Genomic DNA, 16,841 nt, shown 5'->3' on the forward strand with positions numbered 1-16,841 from the left:
ATAATTAATATTTTGGCATCAGTGTCAGTTTTGGTATTCCAGTAAATGAAATGAAAGATATATTGGGACATATCTTATAGTTGTTAAACTATTTACTCATATATGCAAAGACATGTTGTGTCTCAGGAGGTTATGATGACTTTGCAGAATGTGAATCAGAATGCCTCAGCAGTGTCTCCTTGCTCTCTAGTGAATTTGGTCATTTCGGTAAAGATATATGACTTGTAGAGTGTGTGCATGTGCATTTATGTTGTTTGAAATACTGAAAACATACTCAATTTTTCTGCATTTATAGTAAGAACTATTTAAACTATCCAAGATTAGAAACAGCTAAAGAGTACATAGACTTAGGAACATCATACCTTGGTATACAACCTACCCAAATTAGACAGAAGTCATTTGCTTTCATTAAAGCTACCAATTATCATAACAGTTCATTACATTGGAGGAAATACACGTAACAGAAAATTACAGCTATATTACAGTATCCTTAGTATTGATCTTACTTACAGAATACTTCTTAGCATTTTTGCTTGCATGGGAGTAGATAGTTCAAGATATGGATATGAATTCATTTTTCCAATTAGGATAAAGATCAAGAAAAACAATTCTGGGAAGTCAAATTGCTTGATACTGGAATATTAATTTTATTCATTTCATGGTGATGAGTTTTCAACTGAATTTTTTAATCATAAAAATATCAATATCAAAATCATTTTAAGAGTCCATATTATTATATTAGTACTATCATTTTTCATTGTGACATTCCCATCATTAAGTAAGGGGATCTGGCAGGATTAAATTTCAAAGCATGTCTCTTTCTTTGTTCAGGTAACGTTACGCAGACAGGAGAGCTCTAATATAACGTTTTGGACCAAACTGAGAGAAGAAGAGGGGTGATGTTTTCTGCGTGCTGTACGTCTGTTTCATAGACAAGAAAACACTGAGGAAGTTTAGTGATGAACAAGCTTTGGAAATTTTGAAAATTGGAAGAAGGGTATATCTCTCTATTTCCCATCTCTACTTCATGCTCCACATTTTAGTCAATGCCTTCTATCTAACCACAAATATAAATGTGGCCCTCTCTTGCTTCACAATGGTTTTTCAATGGTTCCCCACCCCATATAAATGTATACATGCTCACCTTACATTCAACTCTACACTATTGAGCATAGTATATTAGTTTTCCAAGGCTGCCATAACAAAGTTATACGAACTGGGTGGCTTGCAGCAGCAGATATTATTGTCTCAGTTCTGGAGGCTAAAAGTCCAAAATCAAGGTATTGGCAGAGTCATGTTCTTTTCAAAGCCTCTAGGAGAGACTCCTTCCTTGTTTCTTCAGCTTCTGATAACCCTGGGCATTAGGCACTCCTTGATTCATGGTGGCATAATTCCACTAACTGCCTCCATCTTCACACGGCCAGTCTCCTGTTTGTTCTTATATGGTCATCCCTTTGTGCATGTGGGTGTCCAAGTTTCCCTCTTCTTTCAAGGACACTAGTTTTATTGGATTAAGGGTTCACCCCACTTCATATGACCTCATCTTAACTAAACTAATTACATTGGCAACAATTGTATTTCCAAATAAGGTCACAATCTGAGGTGCTGGGGGTCAGAAATTCAACATGTCTTTTTTGGCCATACAGTTCAACCCATAACACATACCATCCAAATGCTTCAGAATCTGGCTGTAAACTAACACCTGTCATCCCCCTCCCACGTCTTTCTCCTTATTTATCATGTACATTTGATGTAGGGAATTATTCCTCAGTTCTAGACCGTATTGTATTTGCCCAACAGGTTTTCCTGCCAACTACGCAAACAACATAAATCCACTGAAACTATGGCATTGCAGTAGAGAAGAGTTTAATTGATTGAGGCCAGCCCATGCAGAAGAACTAGAGTTATCACTCAATTCAGTCTCCCCAAAGGCTTGGAGGTGGTTTTTATGGACAATTTTGTGGGCAGGGGGTTAAGAAATGGCTGCTTCTGATTTCCTCTGGGGACTGAAATCACAGGGTGTTGAAAATGGCCCTCGGGCACTGAGTCTGCCTCTGGATGAGGCCACATGACCAGTTGAGTCATGAGTCTGGGTGGGGCAGTGTGAAAGATATCTCAAAAAACTGATCTTAGATTCTACAGTAGCGATACTATCTATAGGAGAAATTGGGGAAGTCGCAAATATTGTAACCTCTGGCTACATGACCCTTGAGCAGTAAGGAATTCTAGAAACTGTGTCTATCTTATCAGTGTTCAAGCCCCTCTCATAAAAGCCTAACATTGTGGCCTTTCATTAGTTTTACAAAGACAGTTCAGTTTTGGACTTATAGCCTCCAGTACTGAGACAATAACATCTGCTGCTGTAAGCCACCCAGTTTGTACGACTTTGTTATGGCAGCCTTGGAAAACTAATATACTCTGCTCAATAGTGTAGAGTTGAATGTAAGGTGAGCATGTATACATTTATATGGGGTGGGGAACCATTGAAGAACCACTGTGAAGCAAGAGAGGGACACAGTTATATTTGTGGTTAGATAGAAGGCATTGACTAAAATGTGGAGCATGAAGCAGAGATGGGAAATAGAGAAATATACCTTTCTTCCAATTTTCAAAAATTCTAAAGCTTCTTGATCACTAAACTTCCTCAGTGTTTTCTTGTCTATGAAACAGACATAGAGAATGCAGAAAAGATCACCACTCTTCTCTCTCAGTTTGGTCCAAAATGTTATATTAGAGCTCTCCTGTCTGCATAGTGTTACCTGAACAAAGAAAGAGACATGCTTTGAGGTTTAATCTTTGCTTTAAGATTAAACTATAAACTAAATTCTTCTCCAAGTTAGCTTGACCTACACTCAGGAATGACCAAGGACACCCTGGAGGTCAGAAGCAAGATGGAGTAAGCTATGTCAGATTTCTTGTTGTCATAATCTTGCAAAGATGGTTTTAGTACCCATTTCATGCCTCTAATCTTATCATATACTCTGCCCATTGCTAGATTATGCCCTCCATTTATCTTGTCCACCTGACAAATTTCTGTTTCACTAAATGTTTTCTCAAGAATTGCATTTTTAGTAAAACATTTCCTAACTTCTCCAGGCAAATTAACAATTTATCACCTATGCTTTCACTGCTTATCACATCTCAGATTGATACAGAACATGTTGCATTGGATTCTCACTCTCTGTTGATCTGCCTGTTTTCCCACTAAACTGTGAAATCTTGGAAGGCACAGCTCATACCTTTCATCTTTGGACACCTGATAGAGTCCCAGGCCCGTAATAGACATTTGGTAAATAATTGTTAAACAAATAAGATGAAACTTCCTCCTTCCAAATCTTGCGACAAGAATTCTGGGAGGAGCCCAGAAACAATATATTATGCCTGTGGGGAATTCAAATCCCATTATTTCTTATCTCTGTCTGCCTGAAAGAGGGATTTTGAGGCCAAGCTTTGTGGCTTACACCTGTAATTCCAGCACTTTGGGAAGAAGAAGTGGGAGGATAAATTGAGGCCCAGAGTTCAAGACCAGTCTTGGCAACATAGGGATAACCTTGTCTCTGTAGAGAAGAAAAAAAAAAAATTAGACAGGCATGGTGGCCCACACCTGTAGTCCTAGCAATACAGGAGGCCTAGAAGGATCTCTGGAGCCCATGAGTTCAATGCTACAGTGAGCCATAATCATGCTATTGAATTACATCCTGGGTAACCCAGAGAGCCCCTGTCTCTGGAAAAAGAAGAGAGACAGAGAGAGATTCTCCCAAGGGCCCTTCACTAGTCAAGACATTAGTCAGTCATAGAAAAAAAACTCTTAAACTTGTTAGGGTTTTCCAAGGACCAGCAACAAACTTCTGTAGTTTCCCCATTGCTGCCTTGGTAAGGTGATACTACTGAGTGGATTCTGCTCACCTACTGGTTGCCAGAAGAGATGACCTTTGCTGGCTGAAATAAAGAATCTGCTTTTGCATGAACCACATGACATACTGATTGTACCATAAACTAGACAAACAAAAGCCTGTGTTTTTCCCCTATGTATTTATTATCTTGTAAAGAAAGTTTCTTTTCTCTTCCAAAGGAGAAGTGTTGATTTTCTAAAACACTATCTGCACAAACAGGAGTCGGCAAATTCAAGTCAAGTTCTAATATTCAGAGAATTAAAAGGCCAGGATTTTAGAGGAGATGGGACCGGCATAATTTCTTTCAGTGGGTAAGGAGATAGTTCATTTCAATGAATGCTTTGCAGGACAACTCGTGGGTTCAGAATTAGAAGTCCTGGAATCAGGAGCTGAGTTGGTAGAAAAGGAAATTCAAATAGTTTTTCATATGCATAAGAATCAGAATAAGTACTTCACAGGAAAGCTGTTAGAATAAAATAATTTATGTTAAAAGATGTTGAAGCCATGGGACGGAATGTTATAAAGATCGATAATAGATCATTATCATCATGAGGAAGGTATTTTGACATATCTTATGAATTTCTCCATACAGCAGAAAGTTTTTATTTTATTTATTTATTTTTTTAGATGGAGTCTTGCTCTGTTGCCCAGGCTGGCATGCAGTGATACGATCTTGGCTCACTACAATCTCCGTCTTCTCGGTTGAGACGATTCTCCTGTTTCACCCTCCCAAGTAGCTGGGACTACAGGTGTGCAACACCATGCCTGGCTAATTTTTTGTATTTTTAGTAAAGATGGGGTTTCTCCATGTTGCCCAGACTGCTCTGGAGCTCCTGAGCTCATGTGGATCTACCTGCCTCAGCCTCCCAAAGTGATTGGATTACAGATGTGAGCCACTGTGCCCAGCCGAAAGTATTTTTTTAAAAATAGTTTGTAGTGTGTGTGTTTCCAAATTTTTACCGAATTTCTTTCTGACATTGTCTGATTCAACATTTGTTCTACCTGCCATCATCCTTTTGAGTTTTGAGGGGTATGGATTCTGCAGTTTTAAACCTGTTACTTGTCAATCCAAGGAGGTGGCCCAAAATGTGCACACCTATACAGTTGAGATGATTCATTTATTCAACAAACATTTCTTGAGCCCCTGTCTGCCAGGTGTTAGCAACAGTCCTAACTTCTGCCTTCCAGTAACCAAAATAAACCAACAACACAAAAAATCATCAAAACAGTAAAAACAATCAAGCACCTATAAGTGCTTCCTTGGAGACAGCCCTTTGTGGAGGTGACATGAAGGCTTATGCCATCACTCCTCTAAAGTCCACATGCTCTCATCACACCCCACAGGACCTCCATGAACAGGTGGCCTGAAGGAAAGCAGACTTTGATGACAAGGAGCCACCCATGTCAAAAGTAAAGGGAAAAGCAGTTCCAGCAGAAGGAAGAACTTGAGCAAAATCCCAGGATAGGAAAGAACTGACTGGTGGTCCAAGTGCAGAGACACCAGCGTGACCAGGTCAGAGAAAGAAAGGAGAATGGCATAGATAGGCAAAGGCCAGAGGTGTTCCAGCCTTCCTGGTGATGGAAAAGAGTGTGCAATTTGTGTCAAGTGCAATTGCAAATTCACAGTTAAATGCTAAATCTAAGTGAAAGCAGAAGTGAATTCCCCATAGAAATTTCCCTTAACTGGTAGCCGGGGATAAATAGCATATTCAAATATCGTTATAGCATGTGACGACAAGAAAACACCAGGTTAAAAGAGCAATGATGTGTGTACAGGCTTTGAAAACAGGGGTTGAACATGTTCCCCGGAAGCTGGGTCACACTATGACCACGTCCTAGAAGAAGTATGGGATTTGAATTCCTAGGAATCTCATGCTTTCTACTTTTGTCCCTGAAGGAGAGAGGATGGAATGAGTATTTGTTAAGACTGTCTGTGTGTCAGGAATTTTATGCATATTGCACAATTTAATCCCAACTATAATCTCATGAAAAAAATGTTATTTTCTCCTTTTAATGAGTGAGGAAATTTGACACTCAGAGAGGACAGGTGTCAGGCTCAAGTTCATGTAGCTTGTCTGAACTCAACTCTACATCACTCCTCCAAAGTCCACATGTTCTCTTCACACCACAGGGCCTCTGTGGATGGGTAGGACAAGGAAAAGCAGACTCTTCTGCCAGGTCTGCTCAGCCAAAAACTAATAGTCTGAGTGTTTCACTGCTTGCAAGGGCCACTTCAGGAGGTCAGAATTACATGCCCTTGGAAACATAACAAGAAATCTGATTTCTCTCCAATCAGATATTGGTTTGTAGTTAATCAGTTATTATTATTATTATTATTATTATTATTATTATTCTGGTTGGAGAGAATGTTGCTGGGCACAGATGTTAACTTGGATATTTGATTTATTATATACTCAGTTGACAAAGAAAACCAGATTTTTCTTTCATTTCTCATAAGCATGGCTGCAAATGTTATGGAAAAGTTTTCTTATTAGAGAAAAAAATAGAATTGAGTTGCAGGTAACATGTTTCTAAAATCCTGTAAATGATCACTAGATTTTTGTTTCCTCTTCCCACAAATGACACATGCAAATGCTTTAAAATTAGAATGCAGGTAGGTTTCCAAGGTGGCCCGCCTCGCTATGGCTTTGCACTTCATGTATAAACCTCACTTTGTGTGTTGAGGTGGGAGAAAGCAATGTGCACCTATTTACAATACACTCAGTCTCCTAAGAAGCTCTTTTATTACCCTTCATGTTACAAAGAAAAGGTGGAATTCCATTTAATTGAAACATCCTTATATGTGTATGTGTATGAACACACACATGCATATACACGTACATATATACCTAAGTATATATGCATATTTATGTAATATACATATGAAATTTGATTTTGACTGACATGCAATTGGAGTATTTCATCTTATCATTATAGTATTCTCAGAGTTGATAGCATGAAGATCATATGAGGCTTTTGATTGTTTTAAGAAGTAGACTCTACAGTTACTCTCTCCTATAGCTTTACAACTTTGTAGTTTCAAATGATCAGGCCTGAAAAATAATCTGGTCACTCTGATGAGTGAAAATAGAAAGGAAATAGAAATGATCTTGCTATTCCTGTTTAAGAATAGCTTTTCTGAGGAAAGGAAGCTCATATGTATCTCTTCAATGAAATTCTATTAATTGCCTTTTTCTTCAGTAGGTAGAGACAGGAAATCATGGTCTATTGATCAGTACAATCTGCTTTCCTCTTTGCTTCTGGGGAATAAAGTATGAATTAAGCAGGGGATTTTAATATTATACACGAAGTGTACTATGTTCAGATAAAAGTTAATAACAAAGCACTTCTGTGCAAAATTTAGATCAATTTGTTCTGTTAGTATTGTAATATGGACAGAATTGCCTTTCTGCCAAATGAGGCACGATTCAGTGGTACTGAATAACATTCTAAGTTTAAAAATTATTTTGAAGATTTTTAATAAAAACTTGAGTTTTGGTTGTTTTATCCTGTTTATAAAGAATGAAAAGGCAAACTTCCACAGAATACTGTGTTTTTGTGCTCGTGAGAAGAATATGAAAATGTGGAGAAAGGACAGTCACTTAAATGTAAGAATGGGCTTCAGTGGAAAGGCTTCATGTGTGTGTCTTGCCTTCTTCCTACTGTGTCATTCTGCCATGTCCCTACGCCAGTCTGAAAGCTGTAAGGTAGGGATAGTATTGACAGGAATCAACACCTGCCATATTTTCATATAATTAGGAGCTGAGCAAATAAGATAGATACGTGCAAATGTTTTAAAGGGCAGGGTGAAGGAAGAGACTTGGAGTTAATAAAAATGTGAAGGAATAGGCCAGGCGCGGTGGCTCACACCTGTAATCCCAGCACTTTGGGAGGCCGAGGCGGGCGGATCACAAGGTCAGGAGATCGAGACCATCCTGGCTAACAGCGTGAAGCCCTGTCTCTACTAAAAATACAAAAAAGCCGGGTGTAGTGGCGGGCGCCTGTAGTCCCAGCTACTCGGGAGGCTGAGGCAGGAGAATGGCGTGAACCCGGGAGGAGGAGCTTGCAGTGAGCCGAGATCGCGCCACTGCACTCCAGCCTGGGCGACACAGTGAGACTCTGTCTCAAAAAAAATAAAATAAAAAATAAAAAATGTGAAGGAATATAGTTGACAAAAACTAGACTTTGTTTAAATAGCTACATACATTTACCAAGACGATGCAAACCTAAAGAGACAAAGAGATTTGGGAGAAGGATAGAAAGGATGTCAACTAATGTTTTGGAGAATTGGAGCAAGTTGCAATCTCAGAAATTGTAGACGAGGAGGCTGCAATGAAATTAGTCAGTGTGCACTACAGAGGCCCTGAGAGGCTCAGTCTCTGAAGGCAAGAAGGAAACTACTTTCTTTTCTCCACAGCCCAGAAGGGCATGGAAAGGTGAGTATGTATAGACCTGAATAGTCACAAAGAAACGAACTCCAGAAACTGGCATTTGAGGGTCTTCTGATGAAAAAGCTTCCTCGGGGTAGGTGTGGTGATTCATGCTTGTAATCCCAGCACTTGGGAGGCCAAGCAGGAGAATTTCTTGAGTCCAGGAGTTCAAGACTAGTCTGGGAAGACAGTGAGAACCCATCTCTACAAGAAATAGAAAATAAGCCAGACATTGTGGTGGATGCCTATAACCCCAGCTAGTTAGGAGGCTGAGTGAGAGGACTGCTTGAGCCTGGGAGGTTAAGGCTGCAGTGAGCTGTGATTATGCCACTGCATTCTAGCCTGGGTGGCAGAGAAAGACCTTCTCTCAAAAAAATTAAAAAATTAAAAAAAAATAAAGAAAACAAAAAGCTTCCTTGCTACTTGATCACCTGACAAGCCCACCCATTTACGTAGAACTTCCAGTTGGGGTTTTCATACCATGATCTTAGTAATGTATCTACAGAGCACAATCTCCAGACATTTGATAACAGCCTAAATATGAAAGAATGAAATCAAAGCAAACAGAAGAAGTCAGAATAAAACAAGAGAATGAAGGGAATAGAAGGAAAATTGTAAAAATGATAATTAATAACTTCAGAAAGAGAATAGTATGTATTCCAGGTATTTACTTGTTACTATCTAGTGTTTAGTATCTGCCAAGCACTTTTCCAACAACTCCATAATAGTGTCTCTTTTCATTCTCATAGCCATATCTTTCAAGCATTACTATCATGTGCATTTTATGGAAAGGCTAAATAACTTGTCAAGGGCACCCAGGTAAATGACAGTCAGGATTTGAACCTAGGCAGTATGGTTAAAGTCCACCCTCATAACCATTACGTGTCACTGCCTTTCCAAAACTTAAGAACAGAATGTTGTGAAAAGGGGAAAATCAGAAAGTATTTATGCAAATTAAAAACCTAGCTAAAATAAAATATTTATTACATTTTTTACAGTAATTAGTAGAAAGAGTAATGGAATTTTATTGGAAAATTAACAGTCAAATAAATGAAAAACAGAGAGCAATGTAATAAAATGGGAGTATCAATCCAGTATGTTGAACATTGGGCTAATCAGTTTCCAGAAGGAGAGAAGAAAGAGAGATGCAGAACTTATCAAGGTAACATAGGCCTGAAGAGAAGTTTTTAAATAACCCATATCAACACACATAATATGACATTTTAGGATACACCAAAGATACAAAGAAAATATAGAGGAAAGAGGCAGAGAAAAAGAAAGAGGGAAACAGTCCATACACAACAAACCAGGAATCACAATGGCTTGTGCAGACTTCTCAACACTCTGAAAGCTAGAAGACAATTGGAGAAGCCTTCTGAATATTAAGAAAAAAAGTGATTTCCAGGCTAGAATTTGATTTCAAGTCAACATAGCATTCAAATGTGAAGGGTCTAAAAGGATGTAAGTGCCCTTTTTCTGTTACGGAGGTGTGTTTCTGCAAATGAGAGAGCAGACGAAAAGAAACATCATGTGAGACTTAGGCCAAGAGATAATTGGAACTGATTAAGGAGAAATTCCATTCCATCCTCAATGGAGAACAACTAAGCCACGTTAGAACACATTAGAACAGAAAAAAAACGTCTAATGTGTTTGAGCATTTGAAATGGCAAGTATGATGTTTGAAATTAAATATTTGAAACAAATCACTTAAAATACCTGCCAGAGCATTTATTGGGGAAATATTAACAGTATATAGAGAACCAATCATATAAAAAGAAAGACAGGAGAAATTCCAAAAATAGGTAACAAAAGGAACATAAAGCATTAAACACTATTTGACTCAGCCATGAATAAATTATTTACATCATGATAATGTAAATAGTGAATAATGATTTAACAAAATAATTATAAAGGAGTTGGGAAGTGAGAAGAGTACAAAATCCTCATGGACAAAAACAGGAATCAGTAGATAATGCCTAATGCATAAACCAAGAAAATACTGGTCTATTATTTAGAAAAAGAAACCTAACCAACTAGAAACTTTTTTTTTTTTAAAAATATTGGAAGGATCAGCGAAAGAGTTGAAAGAGGAAGTCCAGGAATAGAGAAGGATGGGAGAGGGTGCTTGTGTTTTCTGACCTTTTTAGTGTAAGTATTTTTATGTTTGCAAAACTTTAAATGACATCTAGAAATGTAGAAAGGAACAATATTGTAGAAATGTGAAGATGATAACCACAACTTGATTTGATGTTGAGGCAAGCAAAAACACAAAATTAAGAGCCAAAGATTGGGAGAATAACAAACACTCTTTAGAAACAGAAATTGGAGAGCTAAACCTCCAACTCAGGGAGAAAATGGAATGTGCTTGTGGTAGTAACTTTACAGATAGATGCCTTAACAAAAACAGGTGACTTAGTCCATTTGGGCTGCTATAATAAAATACCATAAACTTGGGATAGCTTCCAAACAACAGAAATTCATTTCTCACAGTTTAGAGGCTGGGAAGTCCATGATGAAGGCACCAGGAGATTTCTCTTCTGGTGAGGGCCTGTTTCCTGGGTCATAGATGGCACCTTCTTGCTATGTCTTCACATTGTGGAAAAGTGGGAGTGAGGGATGTCTCTACAGCCTCTTTTATGAAGGCACTAATGCAATCCATAAAGGTTCTGTCCCCATGATCTAATTCTCCCAAAAGCCCTACCTACTATTACCTTCCACCTTGAGGGTGAGAATTCCAACATATGAATTTTGGGACCACATGAACATTCAGACCATAGCACCAAGGAACTTCATAGAAAGGAATTTCATAAAGTGTGCATAAGTCTCATTTGTGCTTGTACTCTGATTACCTACACCCATTTTTGTAAGCATAAAATTAGAGACAATGATTATTATCAAGGGTAGAATTGAGGGCCCATAAGTGTCACAGCAAGGTAGCTTGGGTTGGAGAGGGGCCTGAAATGCAGACTTGTCCCCATGATACTGAATCTTAATTATAGGAAAGGGTTCTGGATTGGTTGCAGATTTACTGGTTTCAATTTTTTTTACGCATGTAATGATTGAACCAATTCTCTTTTCAACCAGCAGCCAGCAACTCAACATCACCCTCCCCCTAGCTCTTAGCATTCCTGACCCCAACAGCCAAATTAATCATTCCCATTTTATGCCAGGTATTTAGGTATGCCAAGACCTACTTATGACATAGAGTGATGGTTATGAGCTGAGGCTTTGGATTGAATCCTGACTCCACCACTTCCTAGCTGTGCAAACTAGACACGCTACCAAACCCCACCAGGAAGTTGAGGATGATAATATTAGTACCAGCTCATGAAGATTTTTGTGAAGATTATATTGAAAATATTTATAAAGCACACAGCATAATTTCTTTTATGTAATAAACACTCAAGATGACAGTCATTATTATTAATGTTATTAACTTGGAGAAGTATTACTTCATGAATATTGTAACTTTTAATCATAAATGGATTAAATTTTATCATTATTTGTTATGTCAACCACATTATGGTCCTTATATGACTTTAAAACCACTTAGAAAGGAAATACTTATAATTTATTGAAGTAATCCGAGTAATTTGCATTTATTTTGAATCTTAAACTTTATCAGCCTCCCTAATTTTTCCAATCACTTTGAACTGATACTACTCATTCTTGGTATTCGGTCTTCTCTTACATTCAAACATCTTGTAAGGCATAGATGTAATTTATGAAGTTCTTTGTCTCTTCAAGGCAGTTTTATCCTGTATGATTTTTTAAGTTCACCATTCATTTTAGATCATTGGTCCTTTTTATTTATCCCAATTATCTGTTTCTTCTATAACCGACATAACAAGATAATGTGCTACATTATCTCTTTGGAAATTTAAAATAAGCAGTAATTTTTCCAGGCCAGGCTCTCTAAGAGGCTTCCCAAGATATCCAGAGTCTGACTAGCAACTCTAACCTCTCAGAAACATAGTATTTTGAGCACATCAAGGGTAGATCCTTTTCTGGGAATACATTCTAATGAACCACAATGGCAGTATTTAAATTTATAATGAGAAATGGCAATCACAGATTCCAGGTACTTGATGTCCATATGAATACTGCCTTTATCTCCTGTAGACATATCTACCCAAGGAGTTAAATCATCATTTATTCATAGAGCTTAAAATAAAAACAAAGGGAAGTAGTTAAACACATTTTTTGTTTACTGAAATCCAGCTAAAAATGGCATGATGTGTTAATCTCCATGCAATAGATTATCTTGTCTGGAGAATTAAGATACTCAAAGTTGACTAAGCTCTCTTTTACTTTAACTCACCAACTTGAATGGATACTTCCAGTACTTGTCTGTGTTATTGTCCTTTTTCTGTTTGAGGTAAAATTAATTCAGATTCTCCCCAAACTCACTAATTATTTAGAAGTTATTTGGGTATCACCTCATCGTTGTTAGTTGACTTTTTCGGAACTCTGCAATGAAACTCAGGCAAGGTCTTATAAGGAGAAATTAACAGGTGAAATATTAATTTCTCATGTAGACTTGAGGCCAGTTTTTAGAAGAAATTAGTCTTTGTGATAGATATGCTTGATTTCACATCTTGTTGGAAACAGCACACCTCAGTAGCTCCCATCTTCTTGCCACTTCCTGTTAACAGAATCAGAATTTTATCTTCCCCTAATCTCCCCAAAACATGAGCTTGTCACTTATTGGAGCAGGTCACCAGGAGAAGCAGAAAAGTGACTGTACAGCTTTTCTTTTTGTTCTTTTTTCTTTTTTTTTTTTTTTTTTTTTTTGAGACGGAGTCTCGCTCTGTCGCCCAGGCTGGAGCGCAGTGGCCGGATCTCAGCTCACTGCAAGCTCTGCCTTCCGGGTTCACACCATTCTCCTGCCTCAGCCTCCAGAGTAGCTGGGACTACAGGCGCCCGCCACCTCGCCCGGCTAATTTTTTTTTTTTTTTGTATTTTTAGTAGAGACGGGATTTCACCGTGTTAGCCAGGGTGGTCTCGATCTCCTGACCTCGTGATCTGCCCGTCTCGGCCTCCCAAAGTGCTGGGATTACAGGCTTGAGCCACCGCACCCGGCCAAAAGTGACTGTACAGCTTTTCAATTAGTAACACCTTAGAAGGGATTTCAAGAGCTGGGTAGGGGCTGGGTCCCTTAGAGAAAGGAATCAGTAAACAGGAACTCCAGAGAGGGAATGAGTAAATAACTTTAGAGAGTTAGGAAATATAGGAGATTCACAAGGAAGCAACTGTCCCCCCCGCCCCCCACTTCCTTCACCCTTCCCATAGGCCAGGGGGAATATCCATTCCATCATTTCTCTTAAATTCCCAAATCCAAACAAGGAGGTGTTGAGATGTTTAATCCTCCTATGGTAAGAATAAGCTAGATAACTAGAGGAGAGTACACCACCAAGACCCCTGTATATAGCTTGGCACCATCATCTGAATTATTAAATACAGAATTGCACAGAACATCATCAGATGCCAGTGTGTACTTATTTCAGGAAACCCTTAGAAAGAAACAGTTTTTTTAATATGTTGTAGGATCTCCACTTCCGTGAAGCCACAAACAGGTAGGAACACAATATCCTCACTCAACTTCTTTGAATACAATTCTCTTCCCTGTACTGTAGACAGAAGCCTGCTCTGAGGGGGCCCAAAAGAAGAGAGGATTTATCAAGGTTAAGTTACTTGTATGAATGACTCCTCCTTTTCTTAATCATAGATGAGTAAATTCTACAGGTTTGAATGGAATACAGTTCTTTTTTTCTATAAAATGATTTTTCTTATATTAAATGTTAATTTCAGAATTGTGCTCTGTGATGACAACCTTATTTTGCTTATTTTCAAATTCTTGAAATTTGTCTCTCTGTTGTCCTCCTGTAACAAAGCACTTGAGGTATAGTCAGGAGGATTTTCAGTTAGAGTTAATAAAATATCCCTTGGTCATGGTTGTCCCAGTAATACATGGAGGCATACATAAGATTGTGCCCAACCAACTTTACAGGTTAGAGAAGTTTTAACTGTTAGAGCAATGCAGATAATCTAGTTTCATTCTAAAAGACTTGATTTGAAAACCCTTCATCCATTGAACAAGTGTACATGTCCTAAAAAAAAAAAAAAATGTAGAGTAGGATTAATCCAAACTACTATCTAATTGTATTCTTCAACCTGATGGTGGAAGGCAGAGAGATGGAGATGGAGATCCTCAATGTCTCAGAATCGAGGACATCACTTTGAATGTCCCATGATCTCTAGTTTCCTTCTACCTATGCTTCGAATTTTATGATTTGTGTTTTAGCAATACACTAAATAAAATATTTGTTGGATTGCGGAAACAATCCTTTTATGGCTCACCTTACTTTCCTGAAAAATACACCTCAATCTTTGTCATTCAACTGCAATTTCTTTAAAATTTTTACTCATGATTCGTGACACAGAGATTGTACACAAAGTTCCATTCTGTCTGGGATGTAAGACCATTAAGGTATTGTAAAGCACCAAGACTGTGCTTTTGCAATTTCCCTATTTCAGAACACATGTTAAGCAACAGGTTTCCTAGTGGTTTAAACATGATCAGGAGTTAGGTGTGCTCAGTACTGACTCTACTTCATTCTTGTTCTGTCCGTCTGTGACTTTTGAGCTTGCTGGATCACTGTGTCACTCACTAACTATCTTGGTGTCTCCAAATTCTATAAAATAGTAGATAATTGATAAAAACATTTACCACCTTGTCACTTGATCTTTTTGGGGATCAAGAAGTTTCACAGAGGTAATGAATGGGACCTCAAATGTCAAATCTGTCTTTTAACCCCCAGAAAACATTTTTCTTGAGTGAAAGAACGATTGGAAAATTCCTTTTCCACCTGTACTTGAAGGAAAATACTTATTTTGTTTACATTTTAAATATTTCTTGTAATGTTAAAGACGGTGAAGTGCCTAGAGATCCATAAATGGATATATATATATATATATATATATTTTTTTTTTTTTTTTGCTGGAGTATAATACTTTTAAAAACCTCAATCTAGTCCAGACATGGGTCTCATAAATATAAGTGTTCTCTATTCTTTAGCATTGTATTATAGAAACACAGGAGAAATATAACCTACAGCAAGCACCGCCCCAAACTGTTTGAAACATCATGCCTATTTAGAGTTCACAAACATTTTTTGACACAAAACATTACTGTAATGATGAATCATCTAATAAGTATGTCCTTTATTGATATTTCATTTTATTATCAACAAAACTCTACCATGTAGTAAGTACAAGCATTATCATTGCCATTTTGTTATTGATTCAACTCCATAATTAAATTTTTATTCATAGATGAAGAAAAGGGGGTGTTGAGGGTGCAACAGGTTCACTTAAAAAATGTATTTTTTATGACTTTCAATTTCTTAAGAGATGACACAAAAGATCTGCCTAGCCTACTTTCTTAACCCAAGCCCTAACTGAAAGTCTAAGAGATGTATTTCTAGGGAATTACCCAACCTCAGCATTCTCAGGTTTTCCAGTGTTCTCTGTCTGTGTCAGAATTCGAAAACACTAGCTCAATAATTCTCAAAATTAAAAGTCTGCTTTTATTACCTGGTAATAAAATAATAGGCATATTAACCATAATCTTGAAAAGTATATTCTTTCAAATCTGTTATAGAACAAAAACAGATTGTTTTTAGCTAGTCAAGAGGTTTGAAATATTGTCAGATAGCACATAATAGACAATCAATTTAATATTTATTAAATGAATTAGTGAAATTTGAATCTCATTTGTTAAATGAATTAGTAAAATTTGGGCCTCAGGGAGTGGGGCTTAGAAGTGTGAGGGAAGTCTGAGAAACAAAGTCAGTGGAAAAGCTGCTGATTAAGAATACGGCACTACTGCTTTTCAATTCAGAGGATTTATAAACAGAAATCTAGGTGTATTTTCTTAATCCGGATTGCTCAAATAGAACCAGAGTTTTATATATTTTGCAAGTCTCCCTTTGGTAAATCCCTAGTTAACAATAAAGCTTGAACTTCTTCCTTTTACTTCTGGGTATTTTGCTTTTTTCATGCTAATAAACAGTTTAAAACCATGAAGAAACTCTTAGTAAGTCATATTAGCTCTACTAGGCCTATTCAATAGAGGCTCTGGGCGTTTCATTTGAAGAAACCATTGATCCATTGACTCATCACCAGGACAGCAATTATCAGTATATGGCATCGTTTGTAGCACAAAGACATATGGTTAACTGGGGGTTCTGTTTAATTGATCTCTTTGTTAACCAGGACTTTACAACATCTTAATACATTAGAAAAGTAACATATGCATAAACATTTACTTTTAGAGTCAGGTTCCCATTTATATTTAGAATGGGTCTAATCCATATTTTAAAATATATGCATACATGCTTCAAGTAGGATTAATATTGTTTAAGGTCTAACTTATTTTGTCGTCTAACAGTTTTTATTTATTTCATCTTCTAACAGTGTTTATTTAGAAATATATCATGCCTGTAATCCCAGCACT

The 16,841-nt window shown here is 37.5% G+C and overlaps 1 protein-coding gene across 1 annotated transcript in view; it reads left to right on the top strand.

Annotated features, from left to right (window-relative positions):
- SAMSN1 (SAM domain, SH3 domain and nuclear localization signals 1) overlaps positions 1-16,841 on the top strand; it is a 101,096-nt gene that overhangs the window by 20,713 nt on the left and 63,542 nt on the right. The window lies entirely within an intron of this gene.

Source organism: Theropithecus gelada, chromosome 3 (assembly GCF_003255815.1).
Source record: "Theropithecus gelada isolate Dixy chromosome 3, Tgel_1.0, whole genome shotgun sequence".
NCBI lineage: Eukaryota > Metazoa > Chordata > Mammalia > Primates > Cercopithecidae > Theropithecus > Theropithecus gelada.